Source organism: Tamandua tetradactyla, chromosome 24 (assembly GCF_023851605.1).
Source record: "Tamandua tetradactyla isolate mTamTet1 chromosome 24, mTamTet1.pri, whole genome shotgun sequence".
Classification (NCBI taxonomy): domain Eukaryota; kingdom Metazoa; phylum Chordata; class Mammalia; order Pilosa; family Myrmecophagidae; genus Tamandua; species Tamandua tetradactyla.
The window spans coordinates 24,064,981-24,080,264 of record NC_135350.1 but is presented as its reverse complement, the minus strand read 5'-3'; the positions used below and the strand labels follow the sequence as shown (position 1 = coordinate 24,080,264).

The 15,284-nt window shown below is 37.7% G+C and overlaps 1 long non-coding RNA gene across 5 annotated transcripts in view; it reads left to right on the top strand.

The window, feature by feature from the left end:
• Nucleotides 1-15,284, top strand: part of LOC143668106 (uncharacterized) — a 53,788-nt gene that overhangs the window by 21,960 nt on the left and 16,544 nt on the right. For 4 of the 5 annotated variants that reach the window (XR_013168308.1, XR_013168309.1, XR_013168305.1 and 1 more), the window contains exon 2: nt 9,721-9,818. This is a non-coding gene — a long non-coding RNA (uncharacterized LOC143668106). Of the gene's footprint in view, nt 1-7,467; nt 7,615-9,720; nt 9,819-15,284 lie in introns of all 5 variants that reach the window. The other variant, XR_013168307.1, reaches the window with a different exon arrangement.

Here is a 15,284-nt window from a genome sequence, read left to right as displayed (position 1 = left end):
GCCAAAGAATTCTACCATTTAAATTCCCACCTTACAGAATTTCTGAGAAATTTCATCTTAGTATTGTGAAGAACACACTCCTGATTCTGCAGACATGACTTGAGCATGGTACCGACTATAATTCAGTGGAAAATTATTTCAGTTGGGAGAATTTTTCCACTCCAGAGTAAAATAATCACAGGAAACTTCCTTAAGTGAATTCTTGCAAGCTGACATTCTAGTTTCATTATCAAGTCCCTGCTCAGTTTTCTTTACTGAAAGGTATTTATTTTACACTGTCATTGGATTAGAGTAATTCATTAAGAGATATTAATTTACATGCTAAATGACACGATGGAGTGTCATATTCTGATGTAAGCAAACAATTTGCTTTTGAAAATAATTTGCTATGAAATGAAAGTGTCACATTTAGTGACTGTTTTAGTTAAAAAACTAATTCAGATTCAAAATTTTCCTTATACATAACCATTATATGGCAATTCTCCTTTCTGAGTGGAGAAAAAGGAGGATAGTTGTGCCTTGATTGTTACTTTTAATATGCCATTGTACAGGGAGTTGCTTTGTACATGTAAATGGTATCTGTCAAGTAGTGTTAAATGACACCAAAATGGATAATCACTTGGCATAAAATGGGGTGCTCTTGGGTGCCTTCATTCAACTCAAGCGTGAGCTAGTTCCTACAGTGGACTGTATTCTTACCACATGCAATCAGCCAGGAAAGAGGATAACTGTTCAGCACAAATATATGACCATTGTGGTGAGAACAGAGGAAGCGCATCTCTCTTCAGTGGTGGACAGTTGTGTCCTCTTTGCAAATATTGGAAAAACATGTAGATAAAGAATTAGAGCTCCTTATTAGGAAGATCGTGCTCAGAATTGATTTCTACATCCAAATATTTTAGGTACATTGGGCTCTATAGCTCAACATTTTTCTGAGTGGCATTGGGGATGCTCAATGCCCAGAATTCTGACTTTTTGTATCTAGAGAAATTCTCAGCCCAGTCCAGCTCCTCCAGACAGATTTTTATGTTTCAATGGAACGTAATTGCTTTATTAGCTAATAATAAAATGAACCTCCTTTTCTTATTGGACATTTTACTCAAATATTGAAAGTATAATGTACATGGGGTCTGTAGAGGTATATCATCATGATATTGGGAGGCTAGTGAAGACTGTGGGATGACCGAAACTAAACCTTTTCATGCTTTCACAGCTGCCTATTAGGGATTTTATACACATGATGCAGTTTAGATTTAGGTGATTCACCTTCATCAGAACATTTTAGATTATGTATAGTTTGTAATATATGTGTCTGGGAAGATGAATTTGCCTTTGTATATCTACCTTTAAAAAATAAACATGGTCAGATGGAGACTTTTCATGGAATGAAAGCTTCTTTTGATTGTTTTAAAGAATTATCACTGGTAGGCTCTTTTGCCAGGAAATAGAACTTGTGTTTTTGTGGTAGCTTAAGTCCCTGTTCAGAAACCCAACCTTTGTCCTAGGAATGTAACAAATTCTAATTCTTGGTTTGCTAATTCAGATTTAAGAAAAACTCTCAACAGTCTGATAATATTGTCAATCACCTTAAATATGTACACAAGGAGAAACTACTTAGTGAAATTCCAAAGTAGGGGTAAGGTGGGGAATGGACAAGGCAAAAAAGAAAGGAGCCTCCTTTTTTGCATATACTTTCACTTTTCAGGTCTTGTGAAGTTCTAAGAGAGCCAAGGCCACAGTAAACATTATATTCATTGAGCTGACTCATTTATTCTCTCACACACTGGAGATGCCTTTTTAAAATGTTAAAAGAAAAAGAAATCAATGATTGACAGTCTAATGGCACTAGCCGACCCAGCGACTCAGTCACCAATTTGCCTCATTTTGGGAAGAAATCCAGCATTTGATAGCTTTTCTAGACTTTGAAAAGGTAAAATTAGGTCAGTCCTCTTGGACTTTGAACCTCCTTTTTGTAGCAGGACAGCTTTGGTCTTACATAGCATATTTGGTCTCCTCTCAGGTACCATCAAGTCCACGAGATACCTAAGGGTTCACCAATACGTTTTTTGGTGTTTGTTCACTTTGGGATAAAGGGACCTGGCCATTCTCTTTACATTATGGCAACATTCTTAAACTATTATTTAAAAAGATCTGAAAAGGGAGAGAACTTGGAAAAATGCTAAAATAGGGGAATTTTACCTTTAATGGGCCTCTCCCCTTCTTCTCTTTGCAACCTCGGCACTTTTATTCATTTCTACCCTGGCTTCTTGGGTGGAGATACTTAGCCTGGAAGCCTTGCCTTCCCCAGTGTAGAAAAATTTGTCTTGTTCTGCAATGCCTCATGCACCAAGACCTTCCCATTTACTTCTGTCCCCGTTTAAAAAAAAAAACACCTGGTTCAGTTTCAATCCCTCAGTGCTCTTATTTTCAGGCAATAATGGATGGTTGCTACCCAGGAGACATACTATAGTCCTTGTTAATATACTGCATGACTTGTATTTTTCTCTCTCTCAGATAATATAATGTCATGGCCTAATTAAAAGGTAGAAAATTAAAATAGTTCAACTAACAAATGGGGAAGGTCTTTACAGGCCATTTATTTCACATCCTTTAAATAATTGCCTATCATATTGTATTTATGTTTATGTTTCTTTTTTCTCCAAGGCACTGTAAAGTGACTATAATTTAAACAATACAGGAGTTTTTCAAACAAAGAATAAAGGAAAAAAAATTACCTTTACATGTGTATCAAATAAGTCTTCAGGACTAGAAGAGTCCTAGAGGCTACACGAATTTTGACAGTCCTTTTTGGTAGACTTCAAGATGTAATCTAGCCTAATTATCTTACTTCAAAAACACACACACCAGTTTGGCAGTTCCTCAAAAAACTGAATATAGAATTGCCGTATGACCCTGCAATATCATTGCTAGGTATCTACTCAAAGGACATAAGGGCAAAGACACAAACAGGCATTTGCACACCAATGTTTATAGCAGCATTATTTACAATTGCAAACAGATAGAAACAGCCATAAATGTCCATCAACAGACAAGTGGCTAAACAAACTGTGGTATATACATATGATGGAATATTATGCAGCTGTAAGATAGAATAAAGTTACAAAGTATGTAACAACATGGATGGACCTTGAGGACTTTATGCTGAGTGAGACTAGCCAAAAACAAAAGGACAAATACTGTATGGTCTCACTGATATGAACTGACATTAGTGAATAAACTTGGAATATTTTGTTGGTACAGAGACCACCAGGAGATAGAAATAGGGTAAGATATTGGGTAATTGAAGCTGAAGGGATACAGATTGTGCAACAGGACTCAATACAAAAACTCAGAAATAGACAGCACAATACTACCTAACTGTAATACAATTATGTTAAAACACTGAATGAAGCTGCATGTGAGAATGATAGAGGGAGGAGGGCTGGGGGCATAAATGAAATCAGAAAAAAAGATAGATGTTAAATATTGAGATGGTGTAATCTAGGAATGCCTAGAGTGTATAATGATAGTGACTAAATGTACAAATTTTTAAAATGTTTTTGCATGAGGAAGAACAAAGGAATGTCATTACTGCAGGGTGCTGAAAATAGATGGTAATTAATATTTTAAAATGTCACCTCATGTGTGAGACTAAAGCAAAAAATGTTTATTTGGTACAAAATTTATATTTTGACTAGTGCATTTCCTAGTATAACTTATGTAGATAGTTTGATTGAACACCTTAAGTACTTGGAATCTCAGGTAGGACATGAGATTTTGTTGGTTTGCCCAGAGTGATGCCCCGATGAATCCCAGAGTGATTCGATCAGCGAGTAGAAAAGTATTTGCAAAGCCCCCTTCGGGGAATGGTGAGAACGGAGGGAAATTCAACTTCCCCAAGTTGAATTCTTGATAACCTCACAAGCAGTGTGGACAACCCAAGCTATAGGCTGAGCCCCCAGTCTTGGGGTTCGTTCATATGAAACTTAACCTCACAAAGGATAGGTCAAGTCTACTTAAAATTTAGGCCTAAGAGTCACCCCCAAGAGAGCCTCTTTTGGTGCTCAGATGTGGCCTCTCTCCCCAGCCAACACAACAAGGAATCTCACCACTCTCCCCCTGTCTACGTGGGACATGACTCCCAGGGGTGTGGACCTTCCTGGCAACGTGGGAGAGAAATCCTAGAATGAGCTGAGACTCAGCATCAAGGGATTGAGAAAAACCCTAGAATGAGCTGAAACTCAGCATCAAGGGATTGAGAAAACCTTCTCGACCAAAAGGGGGAAGAGTGAAATGAGACAAAGTGTCAATGGCTGAGAGATTCCAAACAGAGTGGAGAGGTTATCCTGGAGGTTATTCTTATGCATTAAGTAGATATCACCCTGTTATTCAAGATGTAGTGGAGAGGCTGGAGGGAACTACCTGAAAATGCAGAGCTGTGTTCCAGTAGCCATGTTTCTTTTTTTCTTTTTCTTTTTTTTAATTAATTTAAAAAAATTAACAAATAAAACATTTAGAAATCATTCCATTCTACATATATAATCAGTAATTCTTAATATCATCACATAGTTGCATATTCATCATTTCTTAGTACATTTGCATCGATTTAGAAAAAGAAATAAAAAGACAACGGAAAAAGAAATAAAATGATAATAGAGAAAAAAAAAACAACTAATGTACCATACCCCTTACCCCTCACTTTCATTTACCACTATTTCAAACTGAATTTATTTTAACATTTGTTCCCCCTATTATTTATTTTTATTCCATATGTTCTACTCTTCTGTTGATATAGTAGCTAAAAGGAGCATCAGACATAAGGTTTTCACATTCACATAGTCTCATTGTGAAAGCTCTATCATTGTTCAATCATCATCAAGAAACATGGCTACTGGAACACAGCACTACATTTTCAGGCAATTCCCTCCAGCCTCTCCACTACATCTTAAACAACAAGGTGATATCTACTTAATGCGTAAGAATAACCTCCAGGATAACCTCTCGACTCTGTTTGGACTCTCTCAGCCATTGACACGTTGCCTTATTTTACTCTTCCCCGTTTTGGTCAAGAAGGTTCTCTCAGTCTCTTGATGTTAATTCTCAGCTCATTCTAGGGTTTTTCTCAGTCCTTTGATGCTGAGTCTCAGCTCATTCCAGGATCTCTGTCCCACGTTGCCAGGAACGTCCACACCCCTGGGAGTCATGTCCCACCCAGAGAGGGGGAGGGTGGTGAGACTGCTCATCATATTGGCTGGATAGAGAGGCCACATCTGAGCAACAAAAGAGGCTCTCTTGGGGGTGACTCTTAGACCTAAATTTTAAGTAGACTTGACCTATCCTTTGTGAGGTTAAGTTTCATGTGAACAAACCCCAAGACTGGGGGCTCAGCCAGTAGCCATGTTTCTTGATGATGATTGAATAATGATATAGCTTTCACAATGTGACTGTGTCATTGTGAAAACCTTGTGTCTGATGCTCCTTTTATCTACCTTGTCAGCAGACAAGTAGAACATATGGAATAAAAATAAATAATAGGGGAATAAATGTTAAAATAAATTTAGTATGAAATGCTAAAGTAGCGAGGGGTAAGAGGTATGGTATGTATAATCTTTTTTTTTTCTGTTTTCGTTTTGTTTCTTTTTCTGTTGTCTTTTTATTTCTTTTTCTAAATGGATGCAAATGTTCTAAGAAATGCTAAATATGCAACTAAGTGATGATATTGTGAATTACTGATTATATATGTTGATGTTTTAGTTCATTTGTTAAATTTTTTAAATTAATAAATACATTAAAAAAAAAACAAAAACCAGCACGCACACACAAACCAGGAAACAAAGGTAAGGAATATTAAGTGTTCACTACGGTCACAGAGATGGTTGCTGGAATAGAAGCAAGAACACAATTTTAATACAGTTGATATGATGCATTTTATATAGATAGAGGCTTTATATATTTACTACACACATCAAGGCTTGTATTTCCAGTTATAAAGACAGGAGTTTTAGCACCATTCCTCTCCATTCCTCCTCATGAGCTATGTCTCTAATTTTTTTTTAAATCTAGCTTAAAAGACACCTTCCTGTAAGAAAGTATGTGTGGCTACCTTACACCCAACTTATTCAACCCGACATTTCATCAGGCTTTAGGAAAATATTTTCAGTACGATATGTTTAGCATGCACTCCTTTATTTAAAAAGAAAGCTACTGTGTTGGATTGTTTGTCTTATTTGCCCCAGAAATAATCCACCCAGTTGGATGCTCTGAAAATGCTGATGCCAAAGTCTTTTTATTTCTCTCCTTTCCCCATTCCATTTCCTTTAACTTCTTTCTTCTGAGCCACCCTAGGTTGAATGTGGAAGGTCTGGTGGAAGCAAAATCAAATATTCCCCTGGCTGATGCCGAATGCACTGGAAAGTAACCTCTCTTCTGGCCTTCTGAATGCGTGGTATAAGGGAGATTGATAGCTTTTTACTTATAATATATACAAGGGCAAGAAACCTGCAAATAAGTAGTCCTAAGATATGGAAAGCTGGGTGTAAGGAAAATGAAAATCCCAGTAACGTACATGATTTTTAAAGGCATGGGGGAAACAGTATCTAATTTCCATCAACCTCCTGTCTCTGCTTTTTATATCCCTGCTGTGAATTCAGGAAAACGAGCTTCCAATTTAATTGTCTTCTGGGTGTGTGCCTATATAGCTGCGTGTTTAGAGAGCTCTTAAATCTTTGCATGTCAAACGATCTCTCTAATGTGCTGAAAGAATCAGTGCTTCCTGGAAAATCTCGAACTTGCTCCTAGGAAGTTTATTTCTCTCTGGTGCAATCGGATTCGCCATGATATTTATAGTGGATGTTTTGATTCCGTGCTAGTGCCTTGGGCACACAGTGCATTTTTCTGGACAGTGCTGTCAGAAACTGTGACTTGCAAAACTATTTAAAGGCCAAAGCAGTATTTTTTTAAATACATTTAAGCAAGAATGGTGATTAAAGTCTGCATTATTACCTAATACTTCTCTATATCTCTCCTTGCTTCTGTTGGGTCCTGTCAAGGGCTTTGATGCTTTAAAATCTATCAAAAAGACATCAGAAGAAATGAGAAACTGCATCTCTCTCCCCTATCAGTAACTGAGGCTATAGATGTTAGTCTCTTTCTCAGAGATATTAGAAAAAAAGTTTTTCTGATTGAAGTCTATTATTGAAAGGAATAATTGAAATTATTGAAAGTAGAGTTCTTGGGTGCTCATCGCTGAGGAGCTCTGGTTCACCACTCCAGAGATAAATAGGGTATGAAAGAGGCTGTGCAGTGAGGAAGCTTCTCTGTTCCTTTCTTCCTCTTTTTTCCTTCTTTTACCCTGGGGGACATGATATAAAGGCAGAAACTTGGTCAAGAATGCTCAGAAATTATGCTCTGAAAGGTGATCAATATTAGCAAGATGAAGCTGTTTTCCTTTCTATTTGCTTTTTGTAGGTGCTTTGCTGTGACCTACCTAAACTTTCTCCAGTCTTGGCCAGTGAAGATTGTCCATCATTTTTTCCGGACAAATATGAAATGTTGGCCATTGTGAACTTAGAAGCCTCCAGGCTGGAGCTGGGACTTTGAGAGGAAGGTAGAAAGGTAGAAAATGCAGATTAGGAATTCAGATGGAAGAAAGAAGTGATGTCAGAGAGGGAAGGACTGAAAGATACTCATCCCAGATGACTCAAAACCCGGGATTTTCAAGCACGGGGCTATTTTACCCCATCTCCATTTGGCAATGGGTGACATTTGGCAATTTCTGGAGTCATATTTGATTGTCATGACTTGGGGTCAGCAACTACTTTTATCTAGCCGGTAGAGGCTACTAAACATCCTATGATGTATTGGTCAGCCCTAAAAAAAAGACTTATTCATTCTGAATGTTAATAGTGTCATGCTTGAGAAACCTGCTCTAAACCAACTGAAAACCCTGTATCAACAGGGAAAGTAATGGTTCTGTAGCACCTTCTGCACACATGTGCATCATTAGGTAAAATGTAGACTGCCCTCTTTCTAGTAGTGAACTGTACCTATAAGGTCTCCCAGATATTGTGGGCAAGTTGAGATTTTATAGGAGTATTTTTTTTTTTTTTTTTTTTTTTATCATGGGCAGGCACCGGGAATCGAACCTGGGTCCTCTGGCATGGCAGGCGAGCATTCTTGCCTGCTGAGCCACCGTGGCCCACCCGGAGTTTTTTTTTTACCCCTTCCTCCCCTCACTGAGATTCTCTGTGAACATAAGTATGTAAGTGTATAAATATGTATTTTTGGCATGCTAAATCTCTTTAATCTCTGTATATTATATAGTCAGCAGTTCTATTTATAGTCCTTTACTGATCTCACTGACAGAGAAATACTTAAGAAGGCAGGCTCCTACCTACTAATTTATTCACTACTTTGTCACATATTTATCTAGAGCTTCCTATGTACCAGGCACTGTTGTAGGTTCTTAGGATAACAAAATTAAAATTTATTGTGGAGCTTAAATTCTAGTAAGGAACACAGACAATAAACAACTATCAAAGTAAGTAAATAAAAGAGATAATAAGCATTTTCTGGGGGAAAAAAGGTAAATTAGGGAAGGGGGAGCAGGTAGTGTGCAGTATTAACCAGGATAGTCAAGAAGGACCTCAATTCAGTCATAATGTGCAGAGGTGAAACAGGGAAGAAGTGGTCATGTGCATTCTGGTTTTTCCTTCAAATGCTAACCTTTGATTAAAGGAATTTCAAATGCAGTGATGAATCCAGTAATTCTGAGACCATCCAGGAAGTTCTCTTCCAAGGAAAGCCTGCTTACAGGAGCGTGTTTTTAAGACAGTCTTTGACAATTCAATTTGCAAATTTGTTCACTGGTCTGAATTTTAACATGTAGGTCATTTGGAAGTCCAGGATTTGGGATATGGTTCAGTAATTTCTTGAGGTCACCTCGGTGTTGCTGAAAGTGAGTGAAGGAGGCTTTCCTGAAAGACAGCTGTTTGGCCAGTGCAATATCTGCTTTTGCTCTCACTATGTAGTCATCAACTCTACATGTCGTGGCTTTAAGCCATGAATCCTTTGTTCATTCACTCGTTGAAGAGAGCTATTTTGAATATGTGTAGTGGTATATGTACTATGTGTGCAAAGATGTGGAAGGCAGTGTCCAGAGACTTAGAGATCTCGAATCTAAAGGAGTGGGCAGGTGCAGGTCACATTTCTTCCAGTGTGTCATTAAGTATTAACTGTAACTGAAACAAAAATCAATTGCCATAGCAGTATATAACTAAATTATAACAGAATGAATTAGAGAGACTCCATGGAGAAGAGAAGATGACGTTTTATTGAGTCTTGATGGATGTGTAAATTTGAAATAGGCAGAAATGGGAAATAAGGAGGACATTGCCAGAATTTGAAAAAGTTAAGAACAGAGGAAAGGATATGAAAGTTTTCCTAAAAATATTTTTTGGAAGCAGCAGGTTAAGTGTACATTCTGTGATCACAGGCAAAAATTTTGGAAGGGGATTACTTAAAGTTGTTGAGATACAAATTGGTGCTCATACCATGGAATCTGGGAGGACGAATTTTTCTTGCACATAGCAAGGTTGTGTCACTATTTTGGAAGGGCTAGATTTTCTTCATAATATCTTTCTAAATTGCATTTGAGATTTTCATTTAAGGATTCTGGTCCAATGGAAAGAGACTTCACCAGTCTGAAATCTATGTTCCAAGGTATTTGTGATTACCTGACCCTTACCAAGCTTCTGGCAAGAAGGACTGTGTTTGATGCAGCTCTGTGTCTCCAGACTCCACATTCCGATCAATGCCTGGTAAGCAGTAAGTTGTTCAATAAACACATCTTGAATGGGTGGCTGCCTTGACTTGTCGTGTGTGCTGCCTTTTAAAAAAGAACAGGTTTCCCAAGTCTAAATTTGCAATTTTAGGCAGTAGATTTATTAGTAAAATCTATTATTTAGCACTACTATCCTCACCTAAAGTGAGAGAGATTCATTATTCTTCAAAATATGTTGTCACATGGTGAGCTGTGTTTTTTAGGCCAGTATGTTTGATCAATGATGAGGCAACTTTAACATAAAGTATCTATCTCTCTATCATCTACATATCTACCTTAAAATACGGGGAGATGTGAGTTTCTTTTTGTTATTGATGTCATTGTTTTAAATGTTCATTTTCCTGATAGGTTTAAGGTTGACTTTATAGTAATTTTGTATTTGATTAAACATTTTTATAGAAGATAGGATCAACTCTCTTCCTCAGAGTACAAATTTACTCAAGTTATGATAAGCTTCAACCTCATCTCTTAACTTAAGTACTTTTATCCCCTTTATAGTCAAGCATTTATTGAATCATTAGGTAGAGAATTTAGGTCAGTTTCATAATGTGCATTGGCCTTTGATTTTTTTCTTTCTAAGCAGCTGTTTTAACTAGCTAAATTGAGGTTTCAGTCCAGCATTACACCATTTAGCATAGAGCAATGAAGAAAATCCCCTTTGCAAAAATATCCCTAGCTATGGTATGCTGCCCTTTTCTCTTCTTTAGTGACTTTGAGTCTATATTTCCCCTTTAGATGCCAAAATCCTATTGGGCCAGGGTTATATTTGCAATTTTAGGCAACTTGTTTTATATAGGGGGTCCCAGTAGGAAGCACTTCATTAAAAACCTCTTAACTGGCATTGCATGGTGATGATTCTAGAATTGTGATGTTGTTTGAATCCTTCCCCAAATTAAAAGGGCACAACAAAATAACTTGCTAGTGAGTAATACACATAAAACAACAGTGGCACAAAATGTTCAGGGGACAGTTTGAAATTGCATGGCCAGTGTACTCAATTGTCTATGGGAGTTGCATTTTCAGAGTCATAAGATAGGATGGTCATGCTGTGTGCCATTTCGAGACACTAAAGAATATCTCTTTTTTTAACTGAAAATTTTTTTTTGCTTTCCCATTAATCTATAACCATACCTCTAAATGATAACATACGCAAATCTCCCGATTTTCTTGAATAATTCTTTTACAAGTCTTATTCGTTATGTAATATTTCTGTTCTAGATGAAGAAATCTAAGAAGTCGCATCCAGGACAGGAGACAAAGCAGGATAGCTTTTATTCTACCTGACAGACTTGCTGCAAAATTATGGCTGAAATATAGCAGAATCTTAGGAAAAAAATTGATGCTAACAATCTTCCACCTTTTTTGTTTTTACCCAGCCCATGTGAATTTCAGGGAAAACTCAGTTGAATAAAACATGTCATGTAAATTGTGTTTGATCTTGTTTACATTTTTACTTCCTATGAGGCACAGATTCTTAAATCAGCTGACTTGAACAAATACATCAGGAAGGCGATGCACCCTGGCACAGTCAGCGTTTCCTGTTCTAGTGGATTATGTTCTTAATAGCCTACTTTGCTTTTTGTTGAACAAACATATCTTCCCTAGTTCTGCAGTTTTCGAAAATTGTTCTGATTTCCTGAGAGTGTCTTGGGAGCCTAGAGCAGGGTGGGGAGGGGAGAACAAGTTTTTTCTTCTGCCTTTCATCTCTTACTCAACACTTTCTTCTCTCCTTCTGTTGCTTCATTTCCCACCGCTGTCCCTATTTCTGATTTCTTTTAATCTCTATACCCAAAACTGATTTATTGGTTTTCTCTCTCTGCATTTTTATTTCATTCTCCAGTATAACAGCCAAAATCCTTGTGTCTGATTTGAGAAAGCATACCTCAACCAAAAGTGATCTTCTACTTGAACCCTTTTCCAAACACCCAGTTGGAAGTTTCTTGTTCTGAACTTCTCTAGCATTATTGTTGATACGGTTTCTTTTGCAGCCATTGTCTCTTCCTAGTAGGACAATTTGTGCATATCTTGTGAGTTTCTGGAAGGCAAGCACCGTGTCCTTGTTTACTCTAGAGTGCACAGTTCTGTATCTGGTACAAAATAGGGGAACAGCTATTTTTTATCAAGTGCATGAATATACTATTTTAGGGGATATGCACCTACATTGGCAAATTGCATTCCCTCAGTTTACGCCTCTTTCTTTTACCTGAGATTCCAAGGATAGTAGACAGGGCATGGGGATGAAAGTTCTGGGCTCTTCTTCCTTATACCCATATTGAACTGGCCAGAGGTTTGCCTATATGAATCATGATGAAAGGAAGTCACATCCAGGACAGGAGACAAAGCAGGATAGCTCATTTTGATCTCTGTAATGGATTTGAATGCTGATGTCATGTAAATGAAATGTTTATTTTCCTATTCTCCATTTAATTCATGGTATTTAAAAATGTGTTTATATAAGAACAGAAAAGAAAAGATTCTGCTTTCATTTTTTTATGAAAATTTTACTGCATTAGAAATTATCATTAGATTTCACAGAAGAATAAAAATCTTCATTAGATTAAAAAACATTCCCAAGCAGAATTTTCCTACAATTTCATTAAATAGAACTTCTTTAAGTTGTCAACTCTAACTTGACTAACTGAAGGCAGTGCACTCATAACTACAAAAGTTTAAGACATTCAGAAGGATAGTAATAAAAAATACTCAAAATCTAAGCAATTTATCCAAAACAGCAAGTGATAAATGCAAAAACGAATGATGTCAAAAATGTAATTGTAAGCGTAAATCCAGGGGAGAAATGTGCCGGGGAGGTTGCAGTGTCTAAGATACCTGCTGTTATAATATTAACGACTACACATTATTGGGTATGCAGTGTTTAAGATGGGTGCACTGGATGTCTTACAGCATTCTTGTGCTGAACACTGAGAGCCCTTTTCAATAACTGTCAAAGGTGTTTCTCATGCCCAAACCATCTTGCAAAGTAGCACAGACAGCATTCTTGTTAGAAGGAGAACTCTCAGGTTACCAAATGACCCAAGTCAAACCCAAGCAAATACAGAGGCAGTCGGAGTGGGTTAGTTTATATTTGAGGCAGCCGGCCTCCATAGAGATTCATTAAATAGAGTGTACCTAAAGGGAGTTAGAGGAAGTTTGGTAGCAGAGACAATACCAAGGGCCTTGGTAAAAGGAAGCAACATCTAAGGACTTGAGGCAAGAAAACACAAGACTTGTGAAGGAAAAGCTTAGACAGTATATGAAGAAGTGAGACTAGATAAGAATGCATATGAGCCCGAAATTGGAAGTTAAGGCTTTTGCTACTAATTTGGGAGGAGAAAATGGGAGTTTGAGAAACCTAATTTGTAACTTTATAGATATTTATGCAGATTTTTACCTAAGGTAACTCTATCATAAATGTATACGTTTCTTTCTGCAGTGTATGGATTACTCTTTTTTAGCAATCCTTAGGTTGTATCCATGAGATCTCAATATAAATAACCATTGTAGGGATGGAACTAATTGGCAATTTGAATCAAGCTTTTGTGAGTAGCAGATTTGGAGGAGCAGATTCATAAATGTAATTCACCTCACAATTAGTATGCACAATAAAAATGAAATTTCTTTATTATGTTCATAACAAATTGACCTTCTTCCAAAACCCCTATTTACTGATAAATGAAAAAAAAGTTAAATGTTCGATAGGAATTAAAGCTTCATCAGATCTAATTATCAAAATAGTCCATTTAGAAAACAGTCTGTCTTTCTTGGATAAAGAACTTCATTTTTCTTTGATAAAACTGTCATTCAGTAACTTCTTTCTCATCTTGACTTTTTTCCCTAAGATGATGTCCTTGTTATATTGAGAAAGGTGTGACTTATGTGGTCTTGTGGAGGTGGGGAAGACTCAGGGTCCACAGACTTGATGCCCCTTGTTAACCGGATGTTGTCTGCCTGCTGAAATGTGCATGAAGTTTGAGACCAGTTAACTTTCACTTTGGTTGGGTTCTCTCTGCCTTGGAGATGCTTGTTATTTCCTAGGCTCCTGCTGGACCTGGAGTGTTCTCTTGGATCTGATTGGGAAATCCCATTTGGCCTTGACTTTGTGGTTGGCTCTGTAGCTCTTTCTAGAGTCCTCTGTGATGAGCCAAGCAGCCCTTACCTCCTACTCCTAAACCAGACTCAACTACTCCAAACATCATCTGTGTACCAAGGGTCATTCAGTAAAGACAAATCCTCAGGTGCCCCCTTCTGTACCTGTCCTTGCTTTTCTATCAAATGGAAGTGACCACATATCAGATAAGTGTTGGAAAATCTCATTTCTTATTTGAGTCCTAACAGGGAGTGGGGACAATAACCTGTTTCTGACCTCGGTTTACCCTTACAACTTAATTATTTTCTCCCTGTCTGGGCCAACACCCAAAAGGGAAATATTAGGATCCTTAGTAGGCCACTTTGTTCTCCTGCTTTCCCCTTCCTTTCTTTTTTCCACTATCACTGGCTTTGGAAGGAGAGTCATTTTTGTTTACTCCCCTCCATCTCATTTTCTCTCTTGATTCCAGTCTGGGCCAAAGGAGGAATTCTCTACACTCTAGAATGACTCTGGGAACTCACGTCTCTGAGCTTGGTGACTGATTTGTCAAAGTAATTTGGAATTAAGTTATTTAGAAAATCCCCTTTCACTTGGGTCATGCTGCCTAATCCTAATCTGAAGAACAAAATTTGATCTTTCTCTTTGCATTTCTAATCACTTTAACTGCACCTTCTCTCCCACCCACTTCCAGTCCTTAAAACTTCAAATGCCTAGGCCTGTGAAGTAAGGCATGACACGTGTGAGCTAATGGTGTGGGGCTCTGTGTGTAGATGGGGGGGAGGGAGGAGTATGAGATGCCTTAAAGTGTCAGTGGGAGCCTAGATGACAAGGGCCCCAAGTGCCAGCTTGAGTTTGGCTGTATTCCTGGGGCACCAGGCCCCACACAGTGCCACATCAGATCTGGTTAAAGCGATGAGGCTGAGCCGAGAGAGGGAAAGATAAATCAGCAGGATTTGAACTCAGGACACAGATTATGTAGAGAGGTTGAACTGATGAGATTCAAACCCTGATTGATGGGCCTGGATTTGAGGATCCCACAAAAGAAAAGAAAAGAGTATCTGCTTTCTATACCCAGATTTTAAAAACAGTGATTTTCTCTGGTGGTAACATTATGGGAGAATTTCATGTTTTTATTTGCTCCTCTGAATTTTCTAAGTTTTCTGCAATGAGTGAATATTAATTTTGTAAGAAAAACCATAATATTTAAAAGTCTAATAGCCTCTGTTCAACAAAAAGCAAATGCATTCAATTCACACCATTTATGTGTCACAGACAGATGTTTACCCTAAATCTGGTCAGACTTTTTCAGCCTTGCCATCTCTGCTGTGGTTTTTGTTCTCAAAACTCAGCGATCTC